Source organism: Tachysurus fulvidraco, chromosome 6 (genome assembly GCF_022655615.1).
Source record: "Tachysurus fulvidraco isolate hzauxx_2018 chromosome 6, HZAU_PFXX_2.0, whole genome shotgun sequence".
Taxonomy (NCBI): Eukaryota; Metazoa; Chordata; class Actinopteri; order Siluriformes; family Bagridae; genus Tachysurus; species Tachysurus fulvidraco.
In genome coordinates this window covers 6,803,312-6,823,909 of record NC_062523.1, presented here as the reverse complement: position 1 = coordinate 6,823,909, position 20,598 = coordinate 6,803,312, and the positions used below count along the sequence as shown (strand labels likewise).

Sequence of the window (20,598 nt, the reverse complement as noted above, 5' to 3'; positions counted from 1 at the left end):
ACGTGGCATTTAATAATACATAATAATACGGCTTCATGCCAGCCTTTTGAAAATAAGAAGCCATATTTACCAATCAATTCCATTTTGGAGAAATTGACTGGTGACGTTATTGTGCTTAGCTTTATCCTCTTCTGAGGCAGTAGTCAACCTCTGAGAACTATTAATATAATATACTTAATCACCCCCTAATTCTCCATAAACATAAAGGATAAATCCACCCTGAATGACTTGCTAATGATTCTTTATAATCTTCTGGTCTTCAGTAGCATCCAAGATTGATTTTGTAATGAAATTCTGGGTTTAGTTTTTCTTTCACATCTTGATCGATTTACACTTTGTACGGTTTCCCACATCACCCACAAACTACATTATGAATATGACGACTATCTGCAGATAACGGTGTCAGATCGGCTTCCAAAGCTTTTACTTTTATGCTAACACCACCATCAAATCTTTTCACATTTCATCTCGTAGATCGCTAACTAGCCAAACTGAGTGTTTGTGGAACTCGATGTACAGCTGCATTGCATTATGGGTCTTTACGTCCAATTTTGCTCTAACATCTCCACTGTGTCTCGGTTGGATTTTTCATTACTATGATATTGAATATAACTGGACAATTGTAATTGAGGAAAGAAGCTCCAGCTCATTTTTTAGTGTAACCTGACTGTTACGCATTAAACCAGCGGTCTCCAATCTTATCCACAAAGGGCTGGTGTTGGTGCAAGTTTTCATTCCAACCAAGCAGAAGCCACACCTGATTCCACCTGTTTAATCAGTTGTTCTTGGCTTTTAGTAGACTTTCGTGTGGCTTCTGCTTGGTTGGAACGAAAACATGCACCCACACCGGCCGTTTGTTGATAAGATTGGACACCGCCGCTTTAAGAGATTCTTTCTCCAATTAAACACTATTGTAACTTTGCTTGCAATAACAATGTCCTGCTGTGACATCAGTACTGCAAAGCAATACAAAAATACAGCATGAACAAACAGATTATCACACGAATCACATGCTCTAACACACAAATTAATTAAGCATTTCATTTATCAGGTTGAAGAGTTCCGTTAACCTCCGACCTACAAGATTAATAATGTAATTACTTTCCTCAGACCTCGTTATCTTTATTGGTGCTGATGCTGATGGTTCTGTCGATAGTTTTTCACTGGAAACTGCATTGGGAATGATTCTTGAAACATCTAACACTGTTTTTTTTTGCTCTTATTGCAATGTGAGTTATTGATAGGGATATGGTAGCTCAGTGGTTAAGGTGTTCGACTACTGATCGAAAGGTCATTGGTTCGAATCCCAGGTTCACCAAGTTGCCACTGCAGGGCCCCTGAGCAAGGCGCTTAACCCTCAATTGTTCAGGTGTCTAAAATGCTATATGCTGTAAATGATATCAGTCAACCCTATTTACCAGAAACCGGCATTTAATCGACTTATTAGACATTTTCAATCAGTATAAACAAATGAATCATTAGATCACCTAAAGTGTGATATAAAATTAGTCAGAACAGGTTGATTTTCAGAGTGGGATGCTTTGCTTTAATTTTATTTTAGATGAAGTAGGCACAGTATAAGCGCTTGGGGCATCTCAGAGAGCAGAAATGGGTTTTATGACACCATTTACGTTAAAGGTAAAACCATTTGTGTGGGAAAAAATTAGTTTTTGTTGTCTAGAACTTTCTATTAATATATAGCCCAAAGTATTTGAGGTCAAAATAGAAATACTAATAAAAAACAAAATAAAATCTTAAAGCTCTGTGTGTCTGGTTTTATATGATCTATTAACCACCATTAAACCCGTATACCAGTATATTTATATTTGGGACAATATTTAAAGTATACTTAATACTTATACTTTTTGTGAACATTTTTTTAGAGATCTGGACCAGAGGCCACGATGTTAGTTCATGTTCTGATGTACTGACCGACTTGTCGGCTGAACGATATTATGGGAATGTAAATACTGAAGAAGAAATGGTGCTCCTTCCAATGTTCCTTTTTTATGTTAGTTTTGAAGCAGCTTCACATTCGAAGGCTCTCCCGTGAATGAATGGCATTGGCCGTAATCATATCTAAACAGCATCGATAATAACAATATCCATCACTGTAACTGGTTATTAACTGTTGCAGAAGACATGATGTGTTGAATTGTGATGGATGATGGGAAACTCTGTCTTAGAGGAGTAATGTATAGAGAAAAAGTGCTGCTTAGTGAAACGGAGTGAAGAGGTCGCTGAAATGTAAAGAGACCCTGACACTGATGAATTGAGTAAGAAACATGGCTCTTGTTATGTGTGTGGGTGGAAGTTTGTGTGTGAGTGTGGTGTGTGTGTGTTCTAATGCCTCCACTGTAGCCTGAGAGCTTTGGCTGCAATGAAGTGGCCCAGACACACATACATACACACACACGCACACACACGCCTGTGATATTAAAACATTTCCTGTAACATAAATACATTCTGCTTCAGAATGTACGTACCTTTATTTCTGAACAAAACCTCATGTACAAGGATGCACTGTCATCTGGATTGCTTTTTCTCATACTCTAATGATATAATCTGGCCCCAGGGCTTGTCCTCACAACCCCCATCACAATCACGTCCACTCCCACCACAACCACCACCATCAACTCCAGCATTACCACCACCACTATCACCCTGACCATCACCACAGTCATCCTCACCATCATCACTACCACTGCAACCACCATCACCGACTTCACCACCCTATCACCCTCACCACCACAACCACACCACTATCATCACTTTCATCATCCTATTACTGTCACTGCCACCATCACCCTGACCGTCACCACAGCCACCCTCACCATCATCACTACCAATGCAACCACCGTCACCGCCTTCACCACAGTATCACTCTCACCACCACCATCACTGCCATCAAAACCATTCTTACCCCACCATCGCAAACATCATCACTCTTTCACCCTCACTACTACCATCACCATCACCACCACCACCAAAAACACTCCTACCCCCACCACCATCTGCATCACCGTGCCATCACTGCCCTTACCACCCTATCACTCTCACTACCTCCAGCACCACCACAAACTCTCTCACCCACAATAAAACAAACAATATCATCACTTTCAACAAAACTACCCTTAGCATCGTCCTCACCCAACCTCCCCAACCACCATCACCATTAACGCCAAAAACATCCTATAAAAAATGAAAGAGAAGGTAGACTTAGCTCTGCAATCTCACTTATACCAGCCACTCCTGCTAAATTTTGGTATTTTACCTCAGATGATGGCTTCAAGGTGACAGCACATATTATGTAACACAGCTTCTTTATATACGATATGTGTTTGTAGGAGGTGTAACACGCAGGTTAGTATGCTTGATGCTGTTGTAACACACACAGTTTAGTGCGATCGTGAAGCCCGAAATGTGATGACGCTTCCCTCGTGAGCTGATAAGTGGTTGTTAAGAAGAATCTGTAGTTGAATTCGCTCATGATTTGCCTCTTTGCTGTGAAAGGGAACATTGCGTCCTGCTGCTTCGAGTGAAAACCTGAATAATACAATACATCTGAGTGTGCAGGAAAATATTCAGGAAAATAGTAAAAATTCTTTAAAAAGAAAGTTTACCAAATCAAACAAAGGCTTTTATAGGTGGAAATTTAAAGTTGGTGTGTTGTCAAATAAATAAATAGATACACCGAGTTGCCAGGTCATTATGTACACAGATCGAGGTTTCCCATATAGTTATTAAGATAAGAGTCTATTTACATTTACAATCTGGTATACACCTGGAGTCACTAGTTCATTAGATACCAGGCGAACATAAGAGGTTATTGGCTGGATGGATAGAATGGATGATGGATTGATGGGTGGATTGATTGATTGATTGATCGGTTAAATTGTTGATTGGATTTTCCACTGTCTTTTGCCCAGAGTCCACTGTGTAGAACGGTACAGAAATGGATGAACGGATGGAAGGATGGTTAGACTGATCTATGGATTGATAAATGGTTGGATGGATGTCTTTCCAGACAGAGAAGTGAAGGTTTTAGTTCCTGGGTGTGTCAGTATTATTTGAGACTCACGATGGATAGATTTACCTTTTTGGGAGGAAACCAGGGAAGCTGGAGGAACCCCATACAGACACAGGAAGAACATGGGAGAACGTCTACACAGAGGAGAACCAAGAGCCCTGGCTTAATAATAATACTTTAAAAAGTAAAATGTAAAAAGCCAGAGCTAATGTAGAACGTTCTAGAAACACCTACAGTAAGTAACCAAACACCTACTGTTTGGTTTAAACTAAAAGTTACTAATTTCTTTTTTCGTGTTGTTCTTTTCTTTAATTTATGGTGCATTTCCTGTGTAGAGCTTCAGTAAGATCAATTTACCCTATAGCTAAATTTAATTCAACTTTATTGTCATTTCACCAGTACAGTACAATCTAAAAAAAACCCTTCTTGCTATTCTCTCTGCTGCAGCAAATATTAAAAACACAGCACTACGGAATAAGATATATTACAGTGCAGAAACAGTATTAAGGTGGTGCAAGGCAGTGACAAACTGTGCAGAGCAAATCACGCTCCAATACTGGAAGTAAGTGAACATGTTCTTCAATTTGTGAGCAAGCCATAGAACAGATCGATGATGACAATCACTTTGGACGCCGTTCTCACCTCTCCCTCTAACAGATGGTCTAGACTTGAGCCAAACAAAACTGCCCTACATGTATTGCACCATTCTATAGCACTCATTATAAAATATAGAGTACAGTAATCCCTCGCCAGTTCGCGGTTCAAGTTTCGCGTTTCAGGTTTCGTGGCCTCAGTGCATCGCTGATTTTTCAAAAATATTCATCGAAAAATAAATATAAAAACGGTTTCCCAGGATCCCAGAAAAAGAGAGAAACTCTCTCAGAAGCTTTGTACATACCCACGGGAACTCAGACAAGGCACATGATTGGTTCCCGGCGTGAGATCTAAGCTGATTGGCTGCGCATCATCGCATCCTCTCCCAGCTTCTTCCCTTGTTGTATCTCGCCACTCTCGTTCACGCTGTCAACCGTGTCTCGTGTATTGTGTTCGAAATTAACTTTTCGTTAATCCCTTACAATGCCTCCTAAGCACCGTGCCCCTGCGAAAGATTCCTCTAGTGAGCCCAAGAGGAAGAGGAAGATGATGACCATCAGTGAAAAGGTCAAACTTAGGGCCAATCCTACTTTGCAGATTTTCACCTATCGCGAGGGGTTCCGGTCCCCATTAACCGCGATAAATGAGGGATCACTGTATATATAAATTGAATACATACATACAAATAATACTGACCATTATTTTAGTTGTGCACTATGCCTGATACTACAAATGTTCTAATTAAATGCTTAGACACTGGAACATTATGGTTTATTTTGTAATGAAGGCTTAGCAATGGGCTGTGTTGTTCTAACTAGGTACCATAATAGGCAGTGGTTCAATTGGTTTAGGCTCTGGGTTGTTAAAGCCCCAGAATTGCCAAGCTGACACTGTTGGGCCCTTGAGCAAGGCCCTTGTCCCTTTCTGCGCTAATGGTGCTGTGTCATGGCTGACTCTGTGCTCTGACCCCAACCTCCAAAGTTGGGATATGTGAAGAAATGATTTCACTGTGCTGTAACGTATATGTGATGAAATAAATTCTTCCTCTAATGGCCTCAAAGCCCAGTCTTGTTACATAGTAGAGATTTATCTGTATGCGAACAGGAAGTAAATATCACAAAAAATAGCCTGACTTTTTCTGATTTGGGGCATAGCTTTCCAGACAGTTTTATGCTCCCAGACCCAGCCTTGGCTCTGTACATTAGTCTCGCCATTAATAATGCACACTTTTCTCTTATAATAATGGGAGAAAGCACCAAAATAAGAAGGTCCTTTGACCATCATAACCCATGGGTGTTGAATGTTAAGAAACTTTACAGATGTAGCAGAAGGTAAACGTAAGGAATAATAAAAGAAAAAGAATTGACAGAATAAAAATTCAAGATTATTATTAGATATAAATAGTTCACAATCCATATGTATTTATGCCCCTATGAGCAAGTCTGAGGTAACTCAGGCAGCAGTGGCAAGGAAAAACTCCCTTAAATTGGTAAAGGAAGAAACCTTGAGAGGAACCGGATTCAAGGGGAACCCATCCTCATATGGGTGACACTGGGGGTGTGATTGTAATATACAGTCAAACAAATGTTGTATTGGTGTAAGGATCATGGACTTCAGATCTACTTTTATTTTAATATACAATAAAATACCATCAGGGTCAGTTCCCATGACAGTGGTGCTGATGTATGAAAAACAATTGACTGAAGTAAAAGCCAAACACAGACAAATTGACCCTGTAGGTTAGAGTATCCACTAGAGGCCCCCATAAGCTATTCCACTAAAATGTGCAGTTTTCAGAGCCATGACCTCTGTTGCTTAATTCCTTAACCCAATCAGTAGTGCGAGGAGCTTTACAGGGCAAACTCTCCTTGTAAATTCAATGAACAAGACAAGACATCACTTTTTTTTTGTTAAAGTCATCATATATGGATTTCTATGGGGTCTATTAATGGGCAGATGTTATTGGAATTACGGAATAACGTGGCTAATAGTAAATCTAAGATAGGAGCTAGTGTGACAACAGTCTTTATCTATGATAGACAGAATGCAGTGGTAAGCCATGTCATCTATTAAAAATGCAATTTAGGAATATTCTATTCATTTAGTGAATTTTATGATAGTACAAATGGTGCATTGTAATTTTAATCTGATATGAAATTATACAGTAACTTGAGTGTCATTGAGTTATACAGTTACCACACTGACAATTTTTGTGGGGTTTTTTTTTTTTTTTTTTGGAAAAAACTTTTTTAAAGCCAAGACCAGATTTCAGTCACTGTTCAAGCAGTTAGTTTTTTAATTTAATTTTTTTTTTATCAGTTGAAAAAATTACTACAAATTCAAGTAAAATCTGAAATGGCTGCACTTTTTGCGATTGGCCAGTTAGATAGGTCATGTGACATCATCACTGCACATTTAGCCAAAACACTCTTTGATTTGTGTCACTACAAAATCAAGTGTTTTTAGTTGCAACAATCACAGTAAAACACTATACAGGCAATGTACAGAGACAATATACAATTTACACAGACAAGTTACAGACAAGGGAGGGCATGGTGGCTTAGTGGTTAGCACGTTTGACGCACACGTGCCTCGGGGGTTTCCTCCGGGTACTCCGGGTTCCTCCCCCGGTCCAAAGACATGCATGGTAGGTTGATTGGCATCTCTGAAAAATTGTCCATAGTGTGTGAGTGTGTGAGTGAATGAGTGTGTGTGTGTCCTGCGATGGGTTGGCACTCCGTCCGGGGTGTATCCTGTCTTGATTCCCGATGACGCCTGAGATAGGCACAGGCTCCCCGTGACCCGAGAATTTAAGCGGTAGAAAATGAATGAATGAAAAAGGTATAGTGTCAATTGAAAGAAAACAAAATTAATTCCAAATATCAACATTTATGCCTAAATTAATATTCCTTAAAATATAATACTATAATAAAATACTAATATAATACCCTAAAATCTAGTTGTTTTTTATTTTACAGTATTCTTAAAAACATGGTAGACATGCTGCCTTATTTTCCTTTACCAAACTGAGGAGTTAAATGTCATCCAGTCAGATCTTAGTCAGTTCTAGAGTAAAATCTTCCCATAGCCAAACATCGTTGTGTAATTAAAGGCTGGAATCAGGACAACTGGGAGGTCACAAGGCAATTTTAAATGCCCTTTGTGTAGCATGCACACAGAAAATGAAAGGATTATCACAAGAGCATTGGGCGAATTCCTATTTCAGCTCATTATACGGTTGTATGCTAGGGGATTTGTCTGTGATAACACTTGGATTTTTACACATATGGAAATAGTTGTATTAATAGAAGGCAGAGAGACAGGTAATAGAAAAAAAAATTATTATAATAAATGACAAAGACCTTGAAAAGGTAAACTGAAATGGCATTTAAGCTCCACTGCAGCTTGGCTTGGTTAACATCCCAAAATATGGGACTTTCATCTATCAGCCTTTTATTGTCTTCAGGAATCAGCATTGTTCTAAGTTCTGTTTTGTGCCCCAGAAAAGTCATTAACTCTGACCGACGTGCTATAACTGTCTGGCATATTTGTCACTTGCCGTCATTCAGCAAACCATAGAACAGAGGTTAGAAAATGAAGCGTGACATTTCTACCACAAAGAAAGTGCTTAGAAAACAAGGGCACATGTATGAGATCTAAATAGAGTGGTACTGAGGTATCTTAAAAGCTTAATAATACCTTTAAGCAAAGCAACCAGGGCAGCATGGAGAATAACAAAATTATAAACAAACAAACAAATAAATAAATAAATAAAACACATGGTAGATGGTAGAAAATGTAGATCAGTGAGTAAAACATTGGACTACTGATCCAAAGGTTGTGAGTTTAAATCCAAGGTCTACCAAGCTGCCACTGCTGGGCCCTTGAGCAAGGCCCTTGACCCTCACCTGCTCAGATGTATAAATTAGATAAATCTAAGTCACACTGGACGAAAGTGTCGGCCAAATTCTGTAATGTTGAGACACACTCAGAGATCCAGATTTTACTCGTGGCTTGTGATACATGGTGCAATTGCAAAGCTGTGGCATCTTAAACATAAAAGAGCACCAGGAGTTCATTACTCATAGCACATGACAGCAACATGGGCTGGCTAGGCATTAGTGGTCTTATAAAGCAGCTTGGCCCTTTGTCTGCATATGTACGTGATCATATTAGAAACCTTGGTGTTGTTTTTGATCCTACTGTATGCTGTCTTTTGATAAACAGATTAGCACTGTTGTGAAAAGCGGCTTTTTTCAGTTAAGATCAATTGCTAAAATCAAGAAGATGCTTTCAATGAAGGACCTTCAAACTGTAATTCATGCTTTTATAACTTCGAGATTGGATTACTGCAACTCTCTTTATTTTGACTTGGCTAAATCATCACTCGACCGTTTACTACTGGTAAAAAATGCGGCAACGAGATTACTGACTGGCACCAGAAAACGTGAGCACATTACCCCAGTACTTGCCTCATTACACTGGCTCATTTTACTTTATGTTTTTAAAGCTTTACATGGTTGTGCTCCCCAATATATTTGTGACCTCCTCACTCTGTACCCTACCCCTAGATCTCTTCGGTCCTGTAATCAATTCCTTCTCTCGGTACCTCGTTCACATTTTAAAACTAAGGGCGATCGGGCTTTTGCTACGGCAGCTCCAAAGTTGTGGAACAATCTCCCTCTTCATTTAAGATCTGCTACCACGTCTCGTTGTTTAAATCTGCTTTAAAAACCCACTTTTATTCTGTATGTTTTAACTCTGTTTGAAGGTATAGAATTTTGTGTTTTCTCTTGGTTTGTTTTGGATTGTGTTTTTACTTTTGCACTGTTCTTGTTTGTTTTTACTTGATGTACAGCACTTTGGCTGCAATGGCGGTTGTTTTTAAATGTGCTTTATAAAATAATAAACTAAACTAAACTAAACTAAACTAAGCTAGTGAAAATAACAGCTCTTGTCCAGTATATTGTTTTTGATGATCGGCTGCTATTGGTCACTGACATTTTATTTAATATCAACTCACGTACTATAATGAATTATCCTAGTAGTCTAAGTGCCAGAACACACACACACACACAAACAATACAATACAGTACAATTTTCCATGATGATCCAGAATTCTTAATACTAAGTTAGTTGGTATGGAAGGGGTGGAGCCAGGCGACGCCCTGGAGGAGTGACACGACATGAGAAGTGTGTTTAATTCTCTCTCAGCAGCTGCGTGTATTGTGATGATTGCGGTAATCTTACTAGGTTCTTTTGGCCTCTGTCCCAATACACCTCCCATCCATGTTTCACTGGAGGATTCAGATGTTACCCGAGGATTTGCTGTCTCTTGGCAACTGTGTGCGCCTTCCTCGATGGATTTCTGTTTGTTTCTGGCGGTCCAATAATTGGCACATTTTAATGGGAAAACCAAGCCAAAATTACTAATGCACCAGTGAATTGCTAATGGAAGGTAGCAGTTAGCCAGCCAAGGCAGCTAGTCGTGATGGATTCAATTCATTCTTGGCTCATTCTGTCAGAAATCTAAGCAAAGAGTGGAGACAATGTGCTAAAAAGTGATACACAACTGGGTTTGAAAATGTGTTTCTAAATCCACTGATGATGATGATGATGATGATGATGATGGCATGTTAATGTGTTTGTCACATTTCTGCCACTACAATCTTGCCAGTTTTGTACAGTAGCACTGGGTCTATACGAGGTTTCATTAGCTTGTTGATGAGGTGCTAGTAATGATGAGTAAGGTGGGATGTGGTAGCTCAGTGGTTAATGTGTTGGGCTACTGTTTGGAGGGTCATGGGTTCGAACCCCAGGTCCACCAAGCTGCCACTGTTGGGTCACTCTGGATAAGGGTGTCTGTTAAATGCTGTAAATGTAATTACATCAACTAGCCCCAATTATGGGTTGGCTTTTCTGAAAAGTATATATTTTTATTTATTTTGATTGCGTTTTAGATTGAGATGCATTATCATATCGCAGTTGGCACTTTAAAAAGCTACAATCTATAAAAGAATCTTGCTTTTTATGATTATAGCACTATCTTACCTGGTGGATATTGTGACTGAGATAAAGAGTAATTTATTTATTAATAGAGGAGACTTTTGACTAGCAGAGATGTTTGGTTTAATATCAAATGGATGCGTATTGCTTTGAAGCAACAGGATCTTTCTGTCCACCCACTGACTCTACAGTCAGAAAAACACAAGGCAACATTAAATTCCCATTTTTGTGTGTAAAACCAAATGGCAGCCTTTGTTGTGCTTCTGCCGCTTCGTGTGCCGCAACCATTTATTGTCTGTTTACCGGCTAAATAGATCCGCCTGCCTCTGGCTTTGATTAGATCAGAGCCTTGGAGCACTGTGAGAAAATGGAAGTGTCACTATGCAATGACCGTTTCCTCTCCGAGTGTTCCAGAGTGTTAATCATTTACACAAACAACAAAATATCTTATTTCTTTCTACCATGTTGCTCAATAAGAAGGAATTAGCCAAACCAGTGAAGACAGCAGGGTTAGACTTGGATTTGACTTAACAAACCCCATCGTTTGTAGATGAAATGTTGAAGCCATTAAAAACCGTCAATGGTTTTTGAGTAACATCCAAACACAATCTTCATCAGTTTGAGAATTGTGTGAAAGTACACAGCAAGGAAAACAGAGCTGTCTATTTCTGTGCTGCATATCAACCCTTTTGCGCTTCACAGCAACTGTCTCCTTCGTGACGGTTGCTATAGCAGCGTGGATCAACGGATGACTCTCTGAGAGGCTTTAGGGACGTGCGTGGATCAAACATCTTGGAATGCCAATGCTGATCTGGGATCAGCTCTGGACTTGGATGTTGTAATGATTATATGAGTGGAAGGCTGATACCAGATCAATCCCTTTAATCAGGCATGGGCTCATTTAGCAGATGCTTTTATTCCGATGTTTGTGCAAGACTCCGATGTGAGCTGCTAAATGATCTGAAGGTAAAAGTAATAGAAAAAAAAGTTTGCCTACATTAGGGTAGAAATCATACAAATATAATTTTCTTAAATTTTTACTTGTCATCTCCCATTCAAAAATATAACCAGCCATGAATTTGCATGAAGATGAATTCTGACTAGTAATCATAGAGTATCCACATATCAGTCGTTCATACTTACATATCATGAATGTGGTTGGAAAAGGCTGATTACTTTCTTGTCATTTCTTAAGTCAATGTGATGGAGTAGAACAAAATGTTAAAAACAAGTGAGACGTCATTTCTGCTTCTAGCTCTTTCTGATTCCCTCTTGTACAATTCTTCTTCAGTGAGAAAATGAACTATCAGATCTCATTTCATCAAGCCATAGGTACTGTAGGTCATTAGCACAATGGATAACATGCCTGATTATTGACCAGAATGGTTTGAACCCTCTCTGGCTTGACCCCTGGGTCCTGTTGTATCTTCTTCTAATTTCGTCTTTTCCTGGTAGGGGGTCGCCACAGCGAATCATCTGCTTCCACCTTACTCTTTCCTCGGCATCCTCTACTCTCGCATCAATTTCCTTTATGTCCTCATTGAACACATACATATACATTAACACTTCCTCTTGACCTCTTACCTTATAGCTCCATCTCCAAAATCCTTCTACCAGTATACTGTAACCATCTCACTCCTCTGTACATGTCCAAACCATCTCAATCTATCCTCTCTGAGCTTGTCCCCAAAACAGCCAACCTGCTCCATCCCGCTGATGTGCTCGTTCCTAATCCTGTCCACTAGATGTTGGAGCGTGTCTTTGGGGATTTGTGATTTATTCAGCTACAAGAGCATTAGAGATTTCAGACACTGATGATGAGCATGATGGTTTGGCACGCAATCAGTGCTTTAGTTCATCCCAAAGGGGTTGAGTCAGAGTCAGGGCTTTGTGCAGGACACTTAATTTCTTCTGCTTCAAACTTAACACGTCTTGCTATGTCTTCATGGAGCTCACTTTGTGCAGAGGTGCATTTTCATGCTGGGACAGGTTCGGTTCTCTTAGTTCCAGTGAATGGATACGATGCCATTCTAAACAATAGTGTGATGACAGTTTGTGTGATTGTATGATATTCAAGGAGCCTTATATTTTTGGCCATGTAGTCTAGCTCGGTGGTTACATTTACATTTCCAGCATTTGGCAGATGCCCTTATATTTAGATGACTTACAGTTCTGGATTACAGACCAGAGGTTCGTGAGATTGAATTTCAATGCTTGCTTGTGTCCTCTCTCAATTGTATGTCTGTTTTTTGGACTTCGCACTGACTTAATTCCCAACATTGGACGAGAACCTAGATTAGCATTTGGAGTAATTTGGACAACTACTGCTAAGCTAAAAATAGCATAGATATTGGCATTTGTGTCAGGGACATGCTTGGACAAATTACCTGCCTTAACAGAGTTTGTGTTGTTACTGTATATTCCAGTTGTGAGGTGTGCATCCAGTATATAGCGAAGACACAGGAAATGTTTGTCCTAACACAACATCACAACATTTAGGGTTGCAATCTTTCATCATCGTCGACGTTGTCATCGTCATCACATCGTCTTACCTACTCTATTGGCCTGAGCCTTATATATCAGCATCGATTGCTGCTGTATTGCACAAAACATCTGGAATACTGTGAACGTTTCCTTCCTTGTCCACTTGCTGAAACAACTCTCCCATAGTGTTACTTCATATTCTACAAATTAAGCATTATCTGTTTAAAAAAACCAACAACAAACAAAAATGAGAAAAATATGACCCAGGTTTTTAAGGCGTCTGGAGCAAAGAACGATGTTTATCAGCTGATATTTATGCACCAGTGACTTGTGAAATCTGGTAACATAGATGTTTTTTTTGTTTGTCTCTCTGGGAGAACCCCTGAAGGCTTCCTAAAGGTGTAGCCTAACAACTGAGTGTTTTCTGATCACAGAGAGCTCCAAATGAAATCCCAGAAGGAAACTAATAACCATTAACTAACCAAAGACGCCTTGGGAATGTTTTTCCCCTATAAGTATACAAGAGGTTTCATTCTTTCCATGAGGACACAGATTTATTCATTCATTTTCTACCGCTTATCCGAACTTCTCGGGTCACCGGGAGCCTGTGCCTATCTCAGGCGTCATCGGGCATCAAGGCAGGATACACCCTGGACGGAGTGCCAACCCATTGCAGGGCACACACACACTCTCATTCACTCACACACTACGGACAATTTTTCAGAGATGCCAATCAACCTACCATGCATGTCTTTGGACCGTGGGAGAAAACCGGAGTACCCGGAGGAAACCCCCGAGGCACGGGGAGAACATGCAAAAACAACACACACAAGGCAGGAATCGAACCCCCAACCCTGGAGGTGTGAAGCGAACGTGCTAACCACTAAGCCACCGTGCCCCCTTACACAAATTTATGATTATGAATTTATGCAAAGTATCAGAGTTAAAGACACGCATGAGTTTTTATGAAATCTATTAATAAGAAATGGAAGTGGTCGGATAGTTTTCTTCAGATGAGCTTATAGTTATCTAAGATAAGACCTAGATGGCATGGGTTATTTCTTGATGGCTGCGGTATGAGTTATGTTCATGTTTGGAGCTAATCTATTCAGCACAGTCTGGTCTGGACAAAAGTGTGTGTTGAACTTCAGCTAAAAGATTAAAGCATTCTTCCATGCGCCACCGTTTCCCCCACCGCTTCCCCTCACACAGCCGTGGAGTTTGAGAGGCGATGCAGTTGATTTTTCCTACCCGTCTTTTTTCCGTGACATCATTCAGAAATTGCGGCGCTAAATGAAGCGTCCCCTGCCGGTCCTGTCAAGCAGAGGACTGCCAGGCCACAGATCCTTCAGAGCAAATGTAAATGTCACACAGCCAACCTGTCCTGATGACTAGAATGGAGTGTCCTCAGCCACATGAAGTCCATTTCTGAGCCAAAGACACTTTATAAGTAAAGGTACTAATTTGGGTTTGAAAGGCAGTAATTTAGTCCATGGGACTTGAACAGAAAGCCTTTCAGTGCATAAGAAGGTGGTCTAATGGAAAACTATTGGACTCTCCTGTTTTAATGCAAAGGTGTTAATGCTTCAAGATTTGTTGATTTTGATCTCAATCCTGATAGAAGTATTGAAATAGTCACGTTTGGAAAAAAGGAGTAAAAAGAGTGCAGCCAAGTCTGTCATTCATCAGTTTATACTGTAAGATCTGGACAAAAGATTTTGGAGCCTTGATTTGATTTCACAAGGAGAAAAAAGGAGGACGGAGAAAATCCAACATACTAGTGATGTGTCAGGAGTCAGCTCATTTAGTCGACTCTTTTTGTTTAGAAATGGCTCACATTTAGGCAGTGCTGGTTTTCTTGAGCAAATAATGAAAAAAGCATCTTTTTTTTTTCTAAACTGAGCTGTTTATTAGTGTGTTTTTATCAGCTGTGTGTATGAAACAACATTACAAGGAGGATCTTCTTCAAGGCTGCTTGTTCACGGTGTAATGTATGTGTGTTTTTTTTTCAAATTAAAGGTGGGGTCTCTGATTTTTGAAAGCCAATGTTGACATTTGAATTCACCAAAACAAACACGCCCCTAACCCAAATGGGTCCCACCCCTGTATTTACAGCTCCGCCCACACATTCATACGTAACCCAGTCGACTAATGGAAAGAAATGTGTCTTTATCATAGCTGAAGGGAAGAACAATACAATTGCAGATAAACAAACAAGCAAAAATGACACACAAGCATAATCATGTAAAGGACAAAGGCATATGTTAGTTCTGTGTAACAAAGCAAAACCAACGTTACTCACCTATCGAGAAGGAAAAAAGTGTTTATCGGCATCTTAAGTAAAGCTGGCCACATATTCACAGATTGGAGTTTCCCGAGTCAATAACTCCTGAGCTAAACGCTGTTACTCTGTTACGCTGTTTGCTCAGGAGTTATTGATTCGGGAAACTCCAACCTGTGAATATGTGGCCAACTTCCTGCTCCTTCAGTTCTCTCCAGCGCTGGAAAACTGATCCTATATTAACACGTCCTACTTCTTACCTTATCGTAAGCGTTTCTTCACTTTCTTTCTTTATTTTTATCCTCCATGTCAATGTTAAAACCGCTTTCTGCTAATGTCACACATGCGCACTGAACACTCTCTCTGCCGCATATTGACAAGCCCCGCCCCTTTCTGCTCATTGGCTACACGTTTGTATTGATTCTTGTTTTGTTTTCGGCCCCACTCAGTTTTCTGAAGCATTTCTCAAAAATCGGAGACCCCGCCTTTAAATATTGTCATGAAAATAAAAATATTTTTTGGTTTCTTCATAGAAGAATCTCAGATCACAAAATCTGTCTGGTTTAGAAAAAAAAAGTCAATGAATCATATGGGAGCTGAAAGAATTGACTTTTTGATGAGTTGCATCAAATCATCTGACTCATTGAACTGAGCTGGAATTTCCATCAGTACAAGATCCTCCACAGACTAAAAGAATGTGAATCAAGAACAATTACACACTGTTTCATTTGAACATTTTTACAGACAAAGGAATAAGTAAGTTAATAAATTAGCTAGCCTAATGAAACGTTATGGTGAGTGAGTGCAGGCAAAAAAAACAGCATTGCTGGTCCAGCATGTGGTATGCTTTGCATGCTGGGGCCAACTTGGGATGGTGGTATGCTGGTCCAGCATTAGGTGCTGGTTGCTGGTGTGCTGGTAGACCAGCCTGGGATGCTGGCGTGCTGGCCGACCAGCCTGGGATGCTGGCGTGCTGGCCGACCAGCCTGGGATGCTGGCGTGCTGGCCGACCTGCCTGGGATGCTGGCGTGCTGGCCGACCTGCCTGGGATGCTGGCGTGCTGGCCGACCAGCCTGGGATGCTGGTGTGCTGGTCAACATATGTTGTCTATGATGCTAGTATGATCCCAGCAAGACCACAACAAAACCCATTTGCAACATATCACATTTCTTAATTCCTAGTCCACATTCCTAGTTAAATAAAGACCAAGACAATTTTCTAGAGAATTGCAATTCACTTTTTAATAAAGAAAAACATTCTGGATATTCCTATCATTTACATGGCTTTATATATATATATATTTACACTTTTAACCCTAACGAACGATTTTTTAAATGTTTTTATTCTTTGTTATTCAAAGCTTTTTGAGTTTTGTTATTTCAGGTAGCAAAAGAAATAACTTTATATTTAAATATATTCCAATATATTGTGTTTTAATCTTATATTAATGTGTTACATAGAGATATACACAAGTAAAAATAAAGGTTGTTCCCATAAAGCTCATTCCAGCAAGATCATACTGGTTAACCAGCTACACCAGCCCTGTTTTGCTTGAAAACACCATGACTATGCTGGCCACCCATCTATACCAGCACTATACCAGCACTATACCAGCTTGAACCAGTAAAAACCAGCCTGGACCAGCATGGAATTCATGCTGGTTTATGCTGTATTTTTCAGCAGGGTTTTAATTAACAAATATAGATAATTAGAATTAATTAGTCGGATAAGCGGTAGAAAATGAGTGAGTGAGTGAGTGAGTGAGTGAGAATTAATTCGTTTTCGGTGCCTCTATAGAATTATTGTATTGTATTGTAATTTATCGGTTTGATATATTGTAACTATAAAAATAAGCTATTTGGCTATGTGTGATATATAAATTTTTTTTTATCTGATATTATTCTTATAATTTTTTTAAACGGGATTAAATTCCGAGTTGAATTCTCGTTGCAATGACTGTGATGCACACACTGTGATTGACTTGATTTAAGATGCTTGTCTTGGCTAAAATCTAAAACATTGCCCAAATGTAATGTAGTCTTAAGATACTACTGCATTGGAGTTACTCGGTTTTAAATTGTCCAAACTTTGTGGGCTTTACTGAGAAAGCGGATGAATGTTGACTCACATAACATTCAGATATTTTCCTTGATAGACTATAAGGTTATTTACCCCTTAACCAGATGTTCTCACATAGCCATGTAGCACATTAAAACATAAGGAAACATAATCCAAACCTCAGAGCACAGACAGTGAAAATACTGCTGCTGTTATGCAGGACAATACACAGTAAATTTCCTTCTCCCGCATTAGCACTTTATCCCGCATTAGCACTTTCTCCTGCATTAGCACTTTCTCTTGCATTAGCACTATCATTACTGCTCTCTCTTAAAGTCTTAATTCAACTCATTTTGAGCACCGGCCTTATTGCTTTTTATTCTCTTACGTATTAGGAAGACTGACAAAGCATCGAGCCTCCTGAGGGGGTGTAGGCTTTCAACTGCTTAATTTTAATAGTAGCTGACAGGCTAATTAGCAACGTGTTTGAGTTAACATGCTAATTAAGCATATGTCTTTGTGTATTTCTGACATGGTGCAGTTGTGTTGTGCAGTAACCTGCTGATTCTCTAGCACATAGCAGAACACTGATTGAGAACATTGGCTTCATGCGCCGCTTGATCAGCCGTCTGAAACTCTTGGCTTTGCTTACGGAGAAACACACCAGGGACTGTGTTAGAGATTTGACTAAAATAAAAGAGAAGCAGCGCACTTTATGACATGACACTGCGCTTTATTTTTTTTTATTTAGTTTTAAATAAAGATCAATTTACAATATAAAGAATTTTTAAGAACGCCATCCCTAATGAAGCCATTCAAAAAACATTGATATTTAGCTATTTAATGGTTCTTTGGTTTCCATTTTGGGGAACTTTTAACCAAATACATCACTGTGGCCTCTAGCTGAACCGTTAACTCTGTCTGGCCACCATTACCCGTCTCTTATGTTTCTTAATAATATCTCTGGCTGTCGTTCAGCTCCCGAGAAGCAAACCGAAGACTGTAGATCTGGCAGATTCTTCTGGGTTTAAAGTCACACGCTAATCTGATCGAGTCGCATTTTGCAATCGGATTAATATCTCTTGGCATCGAGGCATGCACATGATGACCTCTTAAATAGCAAGGAGTCTAATATCTTCTGGATCTACTTAACCGATTTTGGAAGAATGTCTGACAAGTTTTGTAATGAAACAGTCATATAGTTAAGGATGGAAAAAAAAACTTGTGGGTGTTTAAAATGACCTTTGTGTACTAGGTTTATAATTAAAACCATCCAAACTTGATGATGATCAAAAAAGTGTTGATGTCTTTAAACTTTCTAAAAACAGTGCTGGTTTATTTAGACAGCACAGCTTAGCATGATGCACCCAGTGGACGGGTGTATTAGTCAGAATAGATGGCTATAGAATATAAAATTGTTACGCTTCACCTAAAGTTTCCATTTTGTGCTCCTTGTCTTTGTGGACTTTTCCAAGGCAAACAAGAATCGATGGTTTAGTAAACATGACCACCAACAGTCAATCATTCCAGTGCTATTTAATAGAAGAAGCCTTTATTTGGTGAAATATACATTATATAGAAATACTTTAATCAAATATCCCAACTTTGTGGAGGTTTGGGTCAGCTATGATACTGCGTCCCTGGAGCAGATACGGTTAAGGGCCTTGCTCAGGGGCCCAACAGTGGCAGCTCGGCAGTGCTGGAGCTTTAACCTCGATCAACATCCTTGAGCCTTAATCTCTTAAGCCCTGCTGCCCCACAGAATAGTACAGTTAAACTGGGGGATATGGTAGCTTAATGGATAAGGTGTTGACCTAAAGTTTGGAATGCCCTGAGTACAAATTCCAGGTGTACTGTGCTGCCACTGCTGGGCCCCTGAACCAGTCCCTTAATTATTAATTGCTCAGTTATATAAAATGAGTTAAAAACATGTCGCTCAGGATAAGGGTTTCTGCCAAGTGCCATAAATGTATATTCAAATATGGATGTGGAAACCCATCAAGTTTGGACATGAGCAACCTTAGTGAGAGGAACTGCTCTGTTTCATCAAGTTATTTAAATAATTAAGCTCAGATTTTATACTTGCATTACTATAAAGAAATTTATAAATAGAGCTAGCTAGTGAGATTGGTTGGTGGATGGATGGATGGATGGAATCAAGTCGAATGTGTAATGTTTACCTGACAGGAAACACCTGAAATGTGTAAGAAGCTATAATGTTAATACAGTTTTTGTTGCTTTAATAGCTTCCTTATGTATACACTGCTTGTAGAAAACATTTGAGATGCACAAAATATTTGTTCATCGCCATTTAGTTTGTATAATATATATATATATATATATATATATATATATATATATATATAATATAAATATGCATAAATTATATATTATTATATAATTATAAAATATAAATATGCATAAATTATTATATGAATCGACCTAAGAATAACAAGATAGCTAAACTATCTAAAATCTTGTAAGCTAAAATCATTTTCTTCTTCTTCTTCTTCTTCTTCTTCTTCTTCTTCTTCTTCTTCTTCTTCTTCTTCTTCTTTCTACTTTCTCATTTATACATACTGTAAGTCGCATCATCAGTGAGAGAAAAAAACAAATAATTTCATCAATAAATGGCCATATAACACTGCACTCCATAGAGATGCACGATGTAGACAAAATATTTTGCTTCCTTGTCTCCATTGAATCTCCAGTGGATGTTTCACGGTGTGCACTGCCATATTAGGCCACTGAGGTCCATCTCTGTCTCATCTCTTCAACGTATACACACCGCAAAAGACCTCAGTCAGCTGCTTCACACACTCACCGGATTAGTGCGAAATGAGCGGCATAAATGCTGTAAATCAGGGCAAACCAGAGCATTCATCAGATTCTGTAACACCCTGAAAGTGATAACTAATACAATGTCAGAAAAAAAGGAAAAAAAAGAGAAGATTTGGAGAAATGTGACAGCAAAACGAGATCAGGCATGAAATAGATGGCCGTCTCATCACCACCTTACATGCCAGATGTTTGTCATGATTTATCATGTTTATCTGTATTCTGATGATTTAGTTTCTTGAACTGAGTCCGATTTAACTTGTTCATTTCATCCCAATTTGTTGGTGCAATACTGATAATCAGCTGA

The 20,598-nt window shown here is 39.2% G+C and overlaps 1 protein-coding gene across 2 annotated transcripts in view; it reads left to right on the top strand.

Annotated features, from left to right (window-relative positions):
- pde1a (phosphodiesterase 1A, calmodulin-dependent) overlaps nt 1-20,598 on the top strand; it is a 94,995-nt gene that overhangs the window by 4,876 nt on the left and 69,521 nt on the right. The window lies entirely within an intron of this gene.